This window comes from Magnolia sinica, chromosome 8, assembly GCF_029962835.1.
Source record: "Magnolia sinica isolate HGM2019 chromosome 8, MsV1, whole genome shotgun sequence".
Taxonomy (NCBI): Eukaryota; Viridiplantae; Streptophyta; class Magnoliopsida; order Magnoliales; family Magnoliaceae; genus Magnolia; species Magnolia sinica.
The window spans coordinates 2,703,236-2,721,531 of NC_080580.1; the positions used below are offsets into that span (position 1 = coordinate 2,703,236).

The 18,296-nt window shown below is 39.1% G+C and overlaps 1 long non-coding RNA gene across 1 annotated transcript; it reads left to right on the forward strand.

Moving 5' to 3' along the window:
- Positions 1 to 11,047: 11,047 nt before the first annotated feature.
- Positions 11,048 to 13,179, forward strand: LOC131253832 (uncharacterized). Its single transcript, XR_009175297.1, has 2 exons — positions 11,048 to 11,312; positions 12,879 to 13,179. It is a non-coding gene; the product is annotated as an uncharacterized LOC131253832 (long non-coding RNA).
- The last annotated feature ends 5,117 nt before the right edge of the window (positions 13,180 to 18,296 follow it).

Below are 18,296 nucleotides of genomic sequence, written 5' to 3' on the forward strand. Positions count from 1 at the left end.
TGGGCGGTTAGAAAAAACTACAACCTTTCATGTTTAACTTAATAAATGTATGACTCAGATGATAAGTAATACTACCCTGATTTCAGGTGTGTAGCATGTTCACAGTGCAAACTACCTGATGAGTGGTCGAGATCTGTGCCACGTCTGCCATGAGCTCAGATCTCTGACACGTGTTTCCGCCCGGGCCCTCATTGGATCACGAGATCTACGCCCCCAATCTAAGAACGCTGATTGCAACAGAATGCCAAAAGCTCACACGCGCTTGTATAGTCCGCCACACGTGTCAGGTGGGTCATCCGAGTGGGCCTCACTACATACTAGCCTTAGCCAAAAGCAAAAGAAGTGGGATCCAGCAAGTACACTTCTGGATCGACCCAGAAAAATCTCAGTTGGGTCCCACCTTTTGGTAACCTCGGGGTCCCGCCATAGACAATAAGCCTGGTATCTCCTCCATCAGATGATCCTGGTGCCAAAGCTGATGGTTGGAATCATCTGATGGGGAAATTTTCACCTTCTGAACGGTTCTGATCACCAGAAAGTGGACCGGCATAAGCTGACCATGAACCAAATGGAATTCCAAGAGGTGTGGTTTGATACTTTAGCAGAGCACCAGACTTCATACTCAGCCTTTCAGATTTTTTACACGCATTAACTTAAATCAAACCACCTAAGAAATATCAGAAGATGTTCCGAACCTGAGCGACTACGCGTTGAGCATGGACATGGTCCACCATCTCCAGATCCTTAGACGGGTCCGTGGCCATCTCCAGATCCCTAGACGGGTCCATGGACACTGAAGGACCCGAATTACACTTCCTCATTGCGAAAGGATCCACCATTAACGTGACGAGAGCGGACAACATAACCACGAACGTCGTGAACGGAAACTTCCTCTACAGGTTCTCGGGTAAGCATTTGGATGTCAGGTCTTCAAACGAGTCGGGCATCACGTGCATGTACCCGGTCGCCAGGATTATGCCGGACGCGAACGCCGGAGAACAAGCTCCTATCTGGATGAAAGGCTGGGATTGAGCGTGTTAAGAGTGGCAGGGACACACCTATCATGCCAGTGACCAGGATGGCACATATGGCAATGATCTTCAGGTGTAGTGCGGCCGACTTGTCGTGGCACCCAGTGGTAGGCCCCACCTCGCATTCGGAGGGCGATCCAAAGGTTTGCAGTGATGCGGAGGGCGATCCAGAGGTTTGCGGTGCTGATGAGAGGAGAATGAAGGCGATCAGGAGTGTGGGCCATGTGGGACATAGGTGGGCCATGCTCGTGGTTTTTTTTTTTTTATTCGTCTGTTTGCGTCGTAGGAAGGTCTGTGAAGTCTGTTTGCGTCGTAGGAAGTCTATTTCGTATTTATAAGACGCAATCACGCAAACGAAGGGACGTGGATTGCCTGCGAAAGCCTTTCGCGTGAAGTTACTACGCTGGAACCCAGGTGAGGCCCACCGTGATGTTTGTAAAAAATTCTCCCCGTACACTCATTTTGCGATTTCATTTCAGGACATGTTGCCAAAAATTAACCCCATCGAAAGTGCAAGTGAGCCGAAAATGTGATAATCATACGTCCACAGTTGAAATATTGGTGGGCCACATAAATTTTGATTCATACTAATGTTTTTGTTTTCAATTCATCCTAATAGGAATGGCATCTAAACATCACTGTTGAACCCAGGAAGGTTTTAACAGCAGGAATTTCCCTAACCACATTTTCCTTTATTACGGCTCATATGAGCTTTCGGTACGGTTCATTTTTTGCAATATGTTCTAAAATGAACTTAAAAAATAGATAGACAGGAAGGATTTCTTATAAACATCACAGTGGGCCTGGGTTCCAGCGGAGGAACTTCATGCGAAAGGCGTTCGCAGGAAATCCGCGTCCGCAAAGGATTGATGAATAGAGGAAACGGATTGGCTACTCCCCATGCCACCAGCCCCGTGGCTGATGGTCGGTACTGTGTAGGCCCCACTATGATGTATGTGTTTCATCCATTTCGTTTATCCATTTTTACAGATTATTTTAGAATTTTATACCAAAAATGACAGGGATATAAATCTCAAGTGGACCACACCACAGGAAAACAATAGTGATTGGATATCCACCATTAAAATCCTCCTAAGGCCCACTGCACTGTTTATTTGACATCCAATCTGTTGATTAGGTCATAAAGGACCAGATGAAGGTAAAAACCAAAGATTAGCTTGATCCAAAACTTTTATGGCCTCCAAAAAGTTTTTAACGCGCTTATCCAACACTGTTTCCTGTAATGTGGTCCACTTGAGATTGGGATGTATCTCATTTTTGGTCTTATATCATAAAATTATCTCTAAAAATATATAGACGGCATGGATGAAACACGTACATCATGGTGGGGCCCACAGAGCACCGACCATCAGCCATTGGCTGATGGCAGGGGGAGTAGCCAATCCGTTTCCGTGGTTAGAAAGAAGCCAAAGACGGCAAGGTTATCTTCTCATGCAGGAGATGCCACCGTAGGGACCATCAGATGGAAACCGTGGTGAATCATCCTCTCCACATGTAGAATTCACATACGCAATCCACACTATCGATTGTATTTCAAAAATCATCGTGATCAAACAATCCTAACCATCCAATTATGGCAATCAAATGGATGGTGAAAAGAAAATTAGTGAATTGCCAAAAATTTCAATGGTAAAATCAGATGGCTACTCTTAGTCTTCTCAACGTAATTTTCTGAATTATGCTCCTTCCAAAAGTGGGCCGGGGACATGGACCGTCTTGTTTACCAAACAACTATCGCGTGTATACTGTTGAATAGTTACCACGCCACTATTACTAAGAGGGAAGTAATACACAGAAGTTTAACGTACGACCCTTTCTTTCCCGCCAGATGTAGAATATCCCATCCGTTCAAATGGTGGACCACACCACTATGCTCACTCGATCATGAAAATTACACCAATCCACCGAACGGATTGGCAAAACCAGTACAGTGAGTCAGCGGTCGTCTGTTCATTGATTTTGACATTTTTTCCTACTTGATATTGTATAAGGCTGAAGTTCCAAAAGCAAATCATCATCATGATCTGGTCCACCTTATGCACCGATCGGATATATGTACCACTACAAAGCCACAATGTGATGTGTGGGGCCATGCATGCATTACATACAACCCGTCCATCACGTTCGCCTTCTCATGTTCTCCTTGGAGCCATGAAATCAGGCCGTTCGAAACTCAGGTGGGCCACACAACAGGTAACAGTTGGGATGAGGTCTCCTACCACTAAAAACCTTCCGGATGGAGTGTGGAGCCCATATATTTTTAAGAGGCGCTCACCAGGATCCATTGACACTCCAAAAATGTGGCCGCATAAAAACTTAGGTGGTTCATACCATGTGATTTTAGAACTGTTATTCATAAGTTTAAATGGCGTCACTACAAGAAAATAGGCCTTTAGCCACAATTTTTTAGCCTCAGTTGAAAATATGAAGGCTAGATGTGTCTTTTAGCCTCGGTTGCTAAGGAATTGAGGCTAAAAGTTCATCTTTCGCCTCAGTTGTATAGGAGCCGAGGTGAAAAGTCTACCTTTTAGCCTCAGTTGCATAGAAACCGAGGCAAAAAGTCTACCTTTTAGCCTCAGTTGCATAGGAACCAAGGCGAAAAGTCTACCTTTTAGCCTCAGTTGCATAGGAACCGAGGTGAAAAGTTTACCTTTAGGCCTCAGTTGCATAGGAACCGAGGTGAAAAGTCTACCTTTTAACCTCAGTTGCATATGAACCGAGGCGAAAAGTCTACCTTTAGCCTCGATTGCATATGAACCGAGGCGAAAAGTCTATTTTTAGCCTCCATTGCAGAACCGAGGTGAAAGTCTACCTTTTAGCTTCAGTTGCAAAACCGAGGCGAAAAGTCTATTTTTTAGCCTTAGTGGAACCGAGGCGAAAAGTCTACCTTTTAGCCTCAATTGCAGAGGAACCGAGGTGAAAAGTATATTATTTTAGCCTCAGCACATGAACCGAGGCGAAAAGTCGACCTTTTAGCCTCAGTTGTAAAGGAGCCGAGGCGAAAAGTCTACCTTTTTGCCTCAGTTGCATAGGAACCGAGGCGAAAAATCTATTTTTAGCCTCGGTTGCATAGAACCGAGGTGAAAAATCTACCTTTTAGCCTCGATTGCATAGAACCGAGGCGAAAAGTCTACCTTTTAGCCTCGATTGCATAAGGGAATCGAGGCAAAAGTCTACCTTTTAGCCTCTGAATCGAGGCGAAAAGTCTATTTTTAGCCTATAGGAACCGAGGTGAAAAGTCTATTTTTTAGCCTATGTTACGCAGGTACTTAGAAATTGTATAAATGGCATGCCTGCAATTTGAATTAATTGGTGTATGGTGATATTTGATGATTTGACTAGATCGGTGGACATTTATTGGACGGTTAAAATGAAAAATATCCAATGGTACTACTTCAACAATCAAGTGTCCATGAATACAAACGCACTACACATGCTAACATGATACGTGTGAGAGATCTCATATGTTTATAAAATGGCTTGCACTTTTCACGTGTAGCTTCATGAAATCACGAATGCTCACCGACCGTGAAATCCAAGCCAGTGGATTTCTCAATTTGAGTCATGCCAAAAGTCTACTTTTTAGCGTCAATTGCATAGGAACGAGGTAAAAAGTCCACTTTTTAGTCTCAATTGCCTAGGAACCGAGGCCAAAAGTCTACTTTTTAGCCTCAGTTGCATATGAACTAAGGCTAAAAGTCTACATTTAATAATATTGAAAAAAATTGAGAATCTTGAAAGAATTAATAAATTTTAAAATTTTTGACAATTATGAAAAAATTGAGAATTTTGAAAAAAAATTGAGACAATTGTGAAAAAATTGAGAATTTTGAAAAAAAAAATAAAATTGAGAGTTTTGAAGAGATTTGAATTTTGAAATTTCTAAGAACTAAGAATTTTAAAAAAAAATTGAGAACTTTTAAAAAATTAAGAATTTTTTTTTTTGAAAAATTAAGAATTAAAAAAATGATAATTATGAAAAAGTATGAATTTTTAAAAAAAATTGAGAATTTTTAAAATTTTTGAAATTTTTGAAAAAAAAAAAGAATTTTAAATTTGAGAATCTTGAAAAAAATTGGAAAATTTTAAAAAATAGGAAAATTTTAAAAAATTGAGAAATTTCAAATAATTGAAAATTCTGAAAAAAATTAAGAATTTCTAAAACTATTAAGAATTGATTTTTTTTGATAATTTTGAAAAAACTGAGAATTTTAAATTTTTTTGATAAATTTCAACAAATTGATAATCTTGAAAAAATTTAGAATTAAAAAGAAAATTAAGAATCTTGATGTTTTTTCCTTTTTGAGAAAACTGTTTTCTGTGGTGGGGTCCACTAGAGGTTTGGATCTGACTCATTCTTTGGATCATGCTCTAAAATGATCTCTTCAAATGGATGGACGGTGTGGATATAATACGTGCATCACGGTGGGGCCCGCAAAAGTTGGTGACGTCGCTACTCGACCTGTCAGTAGCTAATCCGCGGCTACCCCATCCTATATATCTGAAATCCCCAATTCCATTTGTCAGCTTCGATCGAATTCTACAGCTCTCTCTCTCACTTCGTGAAACTCCATCTCTGCTAGCTTTTCTCACTCGACCTCAATTCATCCCCACCGAATCGTCTCTCTTCCTAATATCTTTACCTTCCGTTCGGAACATCTCTCTCGATCGAGGTAAGTATCGTTAAAATCGGTGATCCGACGCTCCGAATCGAGGATATGGAGAAATCGGAGGCCGAATTGCGGATCTGTGTCGAGAAGCTACGGCAGAACGTTGAGGAGCGGGATGAGATGATCCGGTTCATGTCGAGAAGCTGCGGCAGAACGCTGAGGAGCGGGATGAGATGATCCGGTTCATGTCAAGGAAGGCGGATGATGAGGAGGATGTGAAGGAAACAGAGATCCGTGGGCACGGATCGAAGAGCAGGGCCACGTTTGGTAGGAATGTGGAAGAAGGCGGCGATTTAGGGGAGTATTGCATGGATTTTTCGAGGATTGGGAGAATTAGGGTTTCGCAAGGGTTAGATCCGGTCCTTGAGGCTTGTTTCATGGAGAGGATTATGGAATGGAATGCTGCTGAAGTGGACGGGATGACAGTTCTTTACAAGCAAAGGAATGACTTTGGGAGGGATTTCTTGCCATCAACTTTTATTGCTTGGATGGAACGGTCGAGTGAATGGCAGCAGGTTTGTGCTTCTTCTTCTTTCTCTTTCTCAGTTTCAGGAGCGTGTATAACACACACACACACACACACACACACACACACAGAGAGATTCAAACTGAAATTAGAGAAGGGAAATCCTGTTGTAGAAACAATAGAGAAGAAGAAAACAGATTGTGTGGTCAGTTGAAGTAGCTCAAGATTCCAGATTGTGTATTTGTTGTTACTGGTTCTTAGATCATATGGGGCTTGAAGACAATTAGAATATATGTGTAACAGTAGACTTAAGCCTAACTAGGATTTGACTTAGTAGATTCACTATTTTGAGTTATGGTATTTCATCCAATGATGTTATTATGCAAAATCTATAAAACGTGCGTGCCTTTTCCTATTTCACTGTTGTGACACCAATGGATGTACAAGACAAGGCTGCTGTTACTGCTCTCAACAGCAGAGTTTTCAGATTTTCTTAAAGCAAAAGAAGCCTGGGCCTAACACCTGATTAATGTGATGTAGAGAGAACCCTGAAGCCTGGTCTTAAAGCTTGACTGGTGTGATGTAGAGATAAAAGCCTGATTGGTATGACATAGAGAGAATGGCTTTATAGCCTTATAAAAGTTCATGAAGTCTCCTTAAAAGCAAAGAAGCCCAATCTTAAGGCCTATGCTCTTACTTAGATATATAATTTCCTAAACTCGCTCAACTTGCAATGAAGAAAACATCTGAATTAGGCAAGTAAAGATTTTCTAGCAGTCACCATGTCATGGGAATATTGTAATACTGGTCTGTTATTAAAAATTTAGTTGCTTGCATTTTTTTTACCACTTGGCCATACTTTTTTTTTTTTTTGTTCATATATGTCTCTCCCTTTTCTTTCTCAATATTATAATTCCAAAAGTCCTTTAGCATTGATGTTTGGGTCACAAGAGAATTTGTCCTCCCATAGGAGATTGAATAGATTCAACCTTCCAATATCAGAAGTTGTATTTTGATTTTTGTTGTCTGACATGCACTAAATCAGATGTATTCAGATTTGAAGTCTCACACTTGATTCCACCAATGTGTCCTTTTTTCATGCAATCTTAGTGTCAATATTTCCCATGTCCTGATCAATTAGATTTCTTTTATATAACTGTCTGGTGGTGAATGGCGGTAGACCCACACCCAGCAATAGGTGTGACAAGATTTTGAAATTGTTTGGGATCACTTTTGGGTAGGAATAAGTTCATATTGTGGCTGTTTTCTTCTTCTTATTTACTGCTTAGTACTTTGAAGTGGAGAATGCAAGCCATTACATTACCCCTTTCTCATTCATAGATTACTTTCTTCAGAAGATCAATGCATTTGAATTGACTAATTGATTTGTCCTAGTCTTGCCAACAAGAAGCATCAAAACTGAGCCTGCAAATCGGGATGTAGAGAAGGCATTGTGGTATTAAAGAGGGCAAGTTTAGTTGCTATGGGTTAAATGATTCTTAGGTGTTAATAGCAGGACACGCCTGTCTTTGTTACCTTTATAGCTATGTATTGTTGTTCTACTTGACTGAATGGTCATCCATCTTGTTGCCATTGTCATGATTCTTTGTAGTCATCATTTTACTTACCTATATCTCCCTACATAATGTGGATGCTTCATTTTGACTCTTTTTTTCACATCATGGTTCATTTCTATCTTGTGTTTATTATTATTGATTTTCTGTTCTCAGAAGGCATGCATATGAATGCCTTCCACCACTGGGGAGCTTCTAATAATATGTTTTCGTTTTATTCTCCAAGCATTGCACTTGCACTGTAGTTATTCTTACTTGCATTTCTTCCATGTTCTCTGCTCAGGATATGTCCCAACATCTCCTTTGGCAGGAATTGGTAGCTACAGATTTGCATGGAAATCAATGGCATTTTTGTCACATTTTTTGAGGTTGGTTGTTGTCTTTGCATTGGGAATGTCTTTCACAAGCTCTTGTTATTTAAATGCTAGCCATGATCTAAAACTGAGTGCCCTCTCTGCCGTAAGACATTACACGTGTAGTGTAAAGGGTGCATATGAATGTCTTTGCATCAATTCTCAGAACCCGCTCTGCCGTAAGACATTACGGTGCATGATGGTTCCTAGTAGGTTAAGTTGCAAATTATTATAAAGAGTTGGTTGGATATCTTTTATTTTTTATAAATGTTGTTAATAGTTGGTTGGTGTGTGTGTGTGTGTGTGTGTGTGTGTGCGCGTGCGTGCGTGCGTGTTATCAATGGAGGATACCTTGTAGCTTATGGTATCTACTAGGTCCTATATTTTTTGTATGTGGCTAAATTTTTTATCTCAACTCCTCTACGCAGATTCTGTCCCACTTCCTGTGCTCTCATTGCTGGGCCCAACCTGGATAAAAGAGGGTTGCATTAGGTTGGCAGCCGGTGTTGAACTTATGCCAAAACTATCTGAAGATATTGGGCATACAAGAGAAATGGCCATTCAATTATAGATTTAAGAATAGCCGGCTGACAACCAGTGTGAATATAACTCATACGTTATGGTAGGGCTCATAAAATTCTGATAAAATAATAATAATAATAAATCTGATAAATTAATATATAATTTACATTCCTCAAGTGGGCCCTACCATGATGTTCAAGTGAAATCCACTTGACAACCAAGTGCTGATAGGTTGTCTAATTGATGAGGACTCAATTGAGGAATATGAAAAGGTGGCAAAGGAAAAGAGGAAGGAGAAATTGGAGCAACAGGAAGGAGTGGAGTTAAATTTTCTCAGCAAACTTGGTCATGTCCAAAAGATTGAGATTCTGAATGGCATTGCTGACATGAAGAATGAGCTCAGGTCCTTCATGGTATGGGTTCTATGTTCTGAATTTCCTGTTTTTATATATGATTCTGTCTGTAATTCTGAATTCTTATTTTAAAGGGGCTACTATAGGGGAGGGCCACAAATTTCATTTTCTTTCATCTGAAATTTCTTTTTTATCAGTTTGTGGTTTAGAGTGCATTTGGTTGCATCAAATATCATCAAATTTCATGATTAGGTGCAATCAAATGCACAGCTAGTGAGAAAAGGGAAGTGCCATTTTTAGGTCTTCCATTTAATTAGTATTGACAGTTTGCGGAGTTTTAGATCACAAGGATTTGAAATCAGTGTTAATATTATTTCAGATTACAGGTAATGCACTTACATCTTTTTGAAATTTTTATATCTGGTGTTATTTACCTTGACAAGTGGGAATATGCCACAAGGATACAAATTTACATGCAGGCATATTGATTTTTAGCCTGAAAAGTGACGAAAATGCATCAAGGAAATGCATTTAGCTTCTCTTACATGATTTTTATCTTGAAAAGATGTGACATTTTCATCAAGGATGGGCACTTAGGTTCCCTTACGTAAATTTTTTATCCTGAACAGTGGGTTCAATGCCTCAAGGTTATGACATTATGATGAAATTTAAAAAAATTAAATAAAAATCGAATTTTCTATGGTTTTTCCTTTTTTGGAAGAAATTGTGGTGAATTACTGCAAGAAACTCGATTTTAAGCTCATGATTATAAGCTAAAAATAATAATTTAGTTCCATTTTCTTGTTTTATGGTAGGCATCATTGCAAGTTATGTAAGAAACTCTTTTTTTCTTTTTCTTTTTTTAATCCTTTTTTTTTTTTGAGGAACGAAATGTATCTGTATGACTTTAATTTCCTCTGATTTCTTGATTCTGGAAAGCTCACAGGGAAATTAGATTAGTCGCTTGAGTTTACACTAGATTTCCCAAGGAAGCTGCAGTAATCTTTTACATGAATTAGGGTGGTGATTTTGCATGAAGTCATCTCTATTTTTATTTTCCTGTTATTTGAGATTGTGATGATGACCTTGAAAAAGAAATTTGAACTTGCTTTGGTTTTTCCCATATTGAATCAGATCATGGCAAATAAACACAAGAAACTCGATTTTGTCATCAGTTTCTAAGTTTTAGAGGAATAAGTAGCACTCATACATGTCTTTGGTAAGCTTTTGATTTCCTCTTAATTGAGTTGTGAGGATACAGTTGAAAGGAGTGAATGCTTTAATTGATGCTAAATTTTTTTCTTCTCATCTTTGAAAGCGATCGAGAATATTTTAGGAAGCCCAATTTTGCCTGAAATTCCAGGGTTTGGAGGAATTAGGTGTGACTTTTAGATGAATTCATCTTTAAGTCACTTTCTTTTCCTATACTATGAGAAATTTTTGATAAATTTGCTAGCATAGAAAAATAATAATATTTCATTTTCTATAAAAATTCACAAAAAACCAATTCAAATTTTGTTCAAGACAAGTTGCACTCAGGTATTTCGCTTTTGAAGTTTGGTATTATGGAGAGTTTCCACTATGCATGAACTATTATAATTAATTTTTGTAAATAAATTGTGCAGGATGAGAATGATGTCTGGTATAAAAAATAAACAAAAAGAAATGTCATCCTACATTAATTAGATCCAATTTTTTCATGTGTATGCGTGCATGTTTGGGTCTTGCAAGCCTGTGGAATTCATAGCAGTCCACTGGCTTTTAAATTAATCAAGAATTTTTGCCAAATTTAAGAAAATATTAGATGCATATATCTGGATTGATGAGTATAATCTTTGCTACCATCTCTGTTGCTGCTGCCAAAATTTCTAGATCCTTCTTGAGTTGCTATTTCTTCACATCTTTAGCAACACTTCTTTTTCTTCTTGACTAATCATGTGCACATTGTAAATTTAGAGATTTGGTTCTCAAGAACTCATTGAAGAGGATTTCTTGCTTGGCGCCTGTTACTTACACGCGAGAAGATACTCATTGAAGAGGATTTCCGTGTGGACCGATTCTATCAGAACAAAGATTGTTCTCTTTTCTTGAACAATCCTCTATTTAAGAGTGTAATGTTGGATACAATGTATTGTATTGTCAATTATTTCAGTGCAAATTGGAAAATTCTTTAGCTACATTATCATAGAAACTAAAATTGATTTGATTTAACTCAACCTTTCATGGGTTTTGTTCTATTATACTAAACAGGGTTGTGCTAGGAATCCTACTCATGCATTCATGGGGCTTGTCAGCAAGGGTCTTGAGCTATGGATATATTAGGTATGAAAACTGCACTTTCTAAAAACTGATTCTTTTCTGATATTCTAGCAAAATATTGCAAAAACTGGTGCAGAACTTAAGGTACCTGTCATCCTTGATCCCTACTCTGATTGATTGTCTGTTTGCTGAGTTTGGAGTTCCCAAAGCACCAATTCGCACGGGGAACAATGTAGTAAACAGTTCTATTGAAATTCTTGTTCCATGCATATTCTGTTTTTAGGCTGTTTGCACAGAGGGAAGTGTCACCCATATGCTAGCAATAGTCCACTATGTCAGAAGATCAAAAACCTTCAACTGGAGTATGGCAAACATATTTTCCAGTTCAGGACTGAAAATTAGGCAATGTGTTTCTTGAACAGAAGATCCACCACGTTTGAAGCTCAGGTACATAGCTTACTATGAGCAGTCCTAATAACAGGGTAGCATAGTAAGCATAGCATCCAATGTTTGTATGTGATCGTTCCTCATTAATTAGAGAGAATTTTCTTATGATTAAAAGCAGGAATCGGGTCATGGGTTGGGCTATTGCGTCACCATCATCAACATATGGCTGATTTAATGGCCATGTAGCCACATTTCCAACATGGGATATTTATTGGAAAGTTAAAAAGTGAAAAATCCAATGTTCCTGTTTTAACAAAAAAGATGCCCACTAATTCATATGTTAGGACTGTTCAAACAATATGATGTTTGGAATGTGTCTTAGAAGTGTAGCAGTGTTGCCTATTTTCATCCATCATTTTCGTATGGGCCCACCATCTTGTATGCAAGCATTTTGTAACATATCTGCTATCACATTGTAGCAGCCAGTTTGAATGGTTGCATGGCAACTGTAACCAACCTGAAAAATCCGGTGAACAAATGGTGTTATGGTGTTGCTCCTATTACGGTGGGATATCCATTCCTTTTTAAAATTAGAATCTAAACTGTCATTAGTTATGATTGCTGCAGCCAAATTTTATTCATTGTTTCCTGTTCTGAACTTGGCAGCACAATAAACTTCATGTGATATTGAAATCAGTTTCTTCTTGCACTAGAAAAAGACTCGAGCAGGGTCTTTTTGGTTTTTCGTGTTATCATCAACATATGGCTGATTGAATTAAAGCATCCTATATATGGTTCATAATTTAGAAAACTTGGAATACAAATACAGTCATGGTTGTATTTTCAAGCTTGTGGAAATGGACAGATGAGAGTGGGAGGAATAGTATAATGCCAACTTAGAAATTGTGATGATTTTTTCTATATGCTGTAGGCACAAGTTGATTTGCTCTCATTCAATTAGTCAAGAAAACCTCATAAGTCAAAGCTTCTCAAGGATTTGATTGTTCAGGTAGTTTTTCTATTTGTATTCTGATTTTAAGAAGTTCTGAGCATGATCATTATTGCCATTTTTATATATACTTTAGGTATATCGACATGATGATAATAACATGGAAAACATGAGAATTCATGGATTGTTGGCTCCATTAAAGACTTTTGGGTAAGTAGTTTCAGACCTTTTCTGTGCTGTTTTCTTGCTCATGTTTGAAAAAATGAAATAAATCATCAGGTTTCCTTATTCAGATACATTGTAGAAGCCCTGGAGATGCTATTGATGTCCATGGCAAAAGATGGTACTGAGGCTCTTGGGCTCAATGGGAAATGATGCTCCTTTGGCTGTGATGTCCAACAGAGAGAAACTTACATTTGAGTATTTCAAGCAGATGTTTGCTCAGGTAACAAACCCACCGATTGATCTGATTCGAGAGAAAATAGTCACGTGGAAGGGGACCTTACTGAAACAGTTCATGTGGAAGGCTATGTGGCAGTTTGTTTGTTTTGAAAACTTTCAATAGACCATTAATAGTTTTGTTGGTATTGTGCTGATTGTTGTCTTGATGGATGTTAAATGGGTGAAACATGCACAGGTTCAATGATTGGTTGATTATAATATTGTTAGCTTTTGTTGATAGAAACTAGATTTAGCCTCGATTATTGATAAATGAGGTTAAAAATTGAATTTGACCTCACTTGATGCTAACAAAGGCTAAATCTATCTTTAGTCTCAGTTTTGCCTCAATTACCTAAACTGAGACTACAACTCCCGTGGTTAAAGGCTTTAGCCTCGGTTGTTGAGAACCGAGGTTAAAAATAGATTTAGCTTCAATTGGAGACAACTGAGGTTAAAATTTACATTTAGCCTCATTTTGAGAAAACTAAAGCTAAAAAGATTCTTTTAGCCTCACTTGAAGAACTGAGACTATAAAAGTCATTTTAGCCTCGGTTGCTAAAACTGAGGCCAAAGCCTTTAGCCACGGGGATTTCAACCTCGGTTTGGATAAATAAGGCAAAGTTGAGGCTAAAGGCTTTAGCCTCAGTTCTTAACCTTTTTAGCCACAGTTTTGAACCGAGGCTAATGCCCCCTTTTCTTGTAGTGCATGACCCACCTCAGTTTCTAAAGAGAATTGTGCATGCAATAGACGGATTGGATTTCATGCACGTACCATTGTGGCCCCACAATCAACTTGGAGAATAAGGGAGGCGGATTAGCTACGGAACCCACTCGCTAATGAAGTGACGTCACCACGTTACGTGGGAATCACCGTAACGTATGTGTTGTATCGACGACGTCCATCCATTTGGAAATACCATTTTAATGCATGAGCAAAAGAATAACGTAGATTCAAAGCTCAAGTGGACCCGAGCATACAAAACAGTGCGGACGGTGACGCCACCGTTATTGAAACCTTTTTATGGCCCGCCATCATGGTGGGGCTCACAGAGCACCGACCACCAGCTCCGGGGCTGGGGGCAGGGGGAGTAGCCAATCCGTTTCCCACTCGCTGCAGACACGTGGCACTGATGCTGCCATGTCATGCCACGTGGGTTTAATAGGGTGACTTGTGACGTATGAATTCCAACCAGAAAATGATTACATATATCCAATGCATCGTAATATGGTGCAACTAAATCTCCCCTCTACGCGAATGAACTCATCAGAGATTTAGACCGTCCAAATAGTAGGCCTCAACTAAATCTCCCCCGGCACGAATTGCTTATATAGACAATCCAGACCATCTGATCGATCATCTCACGTATGTGTCCCATTGCTCACCCCTCTTGAATGGATGGTTAAAAAAGCTCCATTCTAGCAACTTTTTGGTGCCGTACGCAGTCCAATCTGGACCACTTAGCCCGATAGATATTGATTGCGTGTGGCCCACATGTCGTCTAAGATGGCCATCCTAAGTTTCAATGTGGTGCGTACGATTAGTAGTGGGCCATTCATCTTTGCATTATTTATTTCTCAGCGATAAAATCTCCTTAAAAGATAAATTAATATTTTAAATTTTCTCTACAGGGGTTATTTGATAAACTTAACTAACGGGAGAGTGCAGGTGCATCCATGAGTCCAACGGTGTATACTCGTGTTTGGCACACGCGTGAAATTACCGGAGTGTGGTTAGTGCGTGCTAGGAACGTACAGGGACTCTCAAGGGGCCATTGTGATGTATGGGTTTTATCCACACCGTCCATCTATTTTTCCATATCATTTTAGCATGTGAGCCCAAAAATGAGGCAGATCTAAGGCTGAAATGAACCACACGGTGGAATTAAACACTTACCGTTGAAAGCTTCAATGGTCCTCATGGTTTTGTAATCATTCTGATTATGTGGATGGACCATGCCCCAAAAGCCTCGTCAATAGAATGATCATAACCTTTCGATTTCTAGGCTACATCTAAACGGTTGAGAACAGATAAACAGCAACCGTCCATGTTCAACTGAAAAGTATCTTAATATCAGCAACTCTCTGCTTCTTGTAAACATCAACACATTGCTTGCAATATCTGGAATAAAATAAAGAATCAAAGAAAACCCAAATCTTCAAATATCTATCCAACGAAAACCCACCAAAAATAAAAGCAGATAAAAAAAACACACACAAACAGTTAGAAAATTCAGCTAAAACCCCACAAAACAGCATCAAACAGGCATGAAAATCGAAGAAAAGAAATACCCAACAGCCGATTCTTTCTACTTTAAACGATTACAAAAAAAATGCAATAAAATCTCACCCTTCTACTTCAAGAAGAAGAGCGAGTTCCTGCGACGGAATGGAATCTGCTTCGCCAGCCGATGCATTGAAAGCGATGATAGATCGAGAGAGTCGTGGATTTCTGCTGGGAGAGATGGGATTCCGAAGAGAGGAAGAAGAGGAGGAGGAGAGTTAAAACTAAGGAAATAGAGTTTGTAGAGGAGGAAGAGAGAGAGAGAGAGAGAGAGAGAGAGAGAGAGAGAGAGAGAGAGAGAGAGTATACACACTTTAATAAGGAGAATGTGGAAGAGAATGACATGGAAGTGAGGGGTATTTTGGTAATTTCTGGAATTGCAGTTCTGGAAATGGGAAGAGTGTGGAGGAGAGAGATAGAGGTGTCTCCATTGTGCTGCTGCTGACAGTTCTGGAAATGGGAAGAGTGTGGAGGAGAGAGAGAAGGTCTCTTGATACGCAGGCACTCAGAAATGTACACGTGGCAGATATTAACTCAAATCAAATCGACCATCTATGGAATCCACTGACTCTAAGTCAGTCCCAGATCAGATTGGTTAAGCAATCCTGACCCATGATTCGTGGACACTGGTTTGTTGAAATAGGACCGTTGGATGTTTTTCAACATATACTGTCCGACAAATGGTGTACCACGGCAAAACCGCGATCGGATTCGGTGAGACCCCGGATCCATCGAGGTGGGTAGGACCCCTGACTGTGGGGCCCACTGTGATGTATGTGACTACATCCGTGCCGTCCATCCGTATTGAAAGCTCATTTTAGGTCGTGATCCAAAAAATGAAGCAGTTCTATATCCCAGATGGACCATGGTATAGGAAACAGTGGTGATTGACCGTTAAAAACTTTTTGTGGACTACAAAAGTTTTGGATCAAGATGATATTTGTGTGGTCTCTTCATCTGGGTTTTTGCGACCTTATCAATAGTTGGATGGCAAGTAAACATTCCGGTTGATTCCTTGAAGTTTTTAATGGTGGGGATTTAATCATACTTTTTCCTGTGGTGTGGTCCACGTAAGAATTGAGTCAGCTTCGTTTTTTGGATCATGCACTAAAACGAGCTTTTTATGGCCCATTTACATAATGAGCACACTTCTTTTTACCTTTCAAAAATAAGTCCCATACGTACGGACGGCTTCCCAAAAGTCGATAATGCCCCTGCTTTTCCTTCCGCGAGAGGATCGGCCGCTGACGCTCCTCGAACTCCAAGTTGTACGAACGGTTTAAAAGATATCAAAGTTACATTGCCCACAGTTATGTATTTATTATATCCACAACGTTCATCCATATTTCGAGATCATTTCGGAGCATTATTAAAAAATAAGACAATCATACCCAAAGATCAATTGGACCACACCACAAAGAGCAGCGTGAAAATTGATTTTCACCGTTAAAAATTTTGTAGGGCCACCATAACATTTATTTTCCATTCAATCTATTCATAAGGTCACAGAGACCTGGATGGAGAGAAAAAACAAAAATTTCATAATGATCCAAAACTTCTGTGACCCTTAAAAGGGTTTTAACGGTGACGTTCAATCCTCCAAAGCCTCTTACAGTGTGGTCCACTTGATAGCTAGATCCATTTTTTTGGTCTCAAGCCTTAATACGAGTTTGCCAAAACTGATGGATATAACACATACCTTGTGATAGGACCCACAAAATGGTGGGGATCACAATGAAAAAAAATAAAATAAAATAAAATAATAATTAAAAAAGGAACTTATGGCTACGGAGTTTTCTATAGCTACCGATTATAACCGTAACCATATCCGCACCATTTCAATATGCCCTTTTATATGTATTGAAGGTCTTTCTATTAATCGAAAAAGGTCAGGAGCTGTCAGTTTGCCTCAAAATCCTAGAATTATCGAGGTGATTTCACCATTGCTACTGATTATAACCATAGCCATAGGTGCCGTATGTACTAGTCTATGAATTTTTATTTTTATTTTTTTACATGGAGAAATTTGTTCTACCTACAATTTTCTCTAATACATATATATATAAATATGTATATATAAGCATATAAAAATAAATTTCTCTCTTTTTTTTTTTCATTTCTTTCTTTATTCATTTACCAAGAATATCTTCTAAACCAAAATTAGTTACTTGACGTATCCTATATGATTTTGGGGTAGGAGAAGCTAATTTAGCCAACCAACCTAGTTATTTTTCAAGATTCCATCGAGTCAATGGTCGAAAATCCATTTTATTCACTTCGCAGTCAATTTTAATTAGTTCGCGGTCAATTTCAATTAGTTCATTTACTTGCGATCAATTCTATGCATTTCACAATAATCCCGGTGATTCCGTTTTGATTCACGGTCATTTCGATGCATTTCAGATCGATTCCCTTCACTTCACTCGGTCATTTCCATGCATTTCATGGTCAATTCGCTTCATTTCAAGGTCATTTTCATGCATTTCACTGTTAATCCGGAAAATTCGTTTTGATTCACGGTCATTTCGATGGGTCATTTCCATGCATTTCACAATCAATTCACATCACTTTACGATCATTTCCATGCATTTCATGGTCGGTCGCTTCACTTCACGGTCATTTTCATGCATTTCACGGTCGATCTCGGCGATTCTGTTTTGATTCACGACCATTTCCATGCATTTCACGGTCAATTCCTTCACTTCACCGTCATTTCCATGCATTTCACGGTCAATTCGCTTCACTTTGCGGTCATTTTCATGCATTCCACGGTCATTTCCGGTGATTCCATTTTGATTCACAGTCATTTCCACGCATTTCACGATGGATTCGCTTCACTTCGCGGTCATTTCCATGCATTTCACGGTCGATTCACTTCACGGTCATTTCCACGCATTTCACGGTCATTCCTTTCATTTCACAGTCAATTCCATGCATTTCACGGTCAATTCCCTTCACTTCACGGTCATTTCCATGCATTTCACAGTCA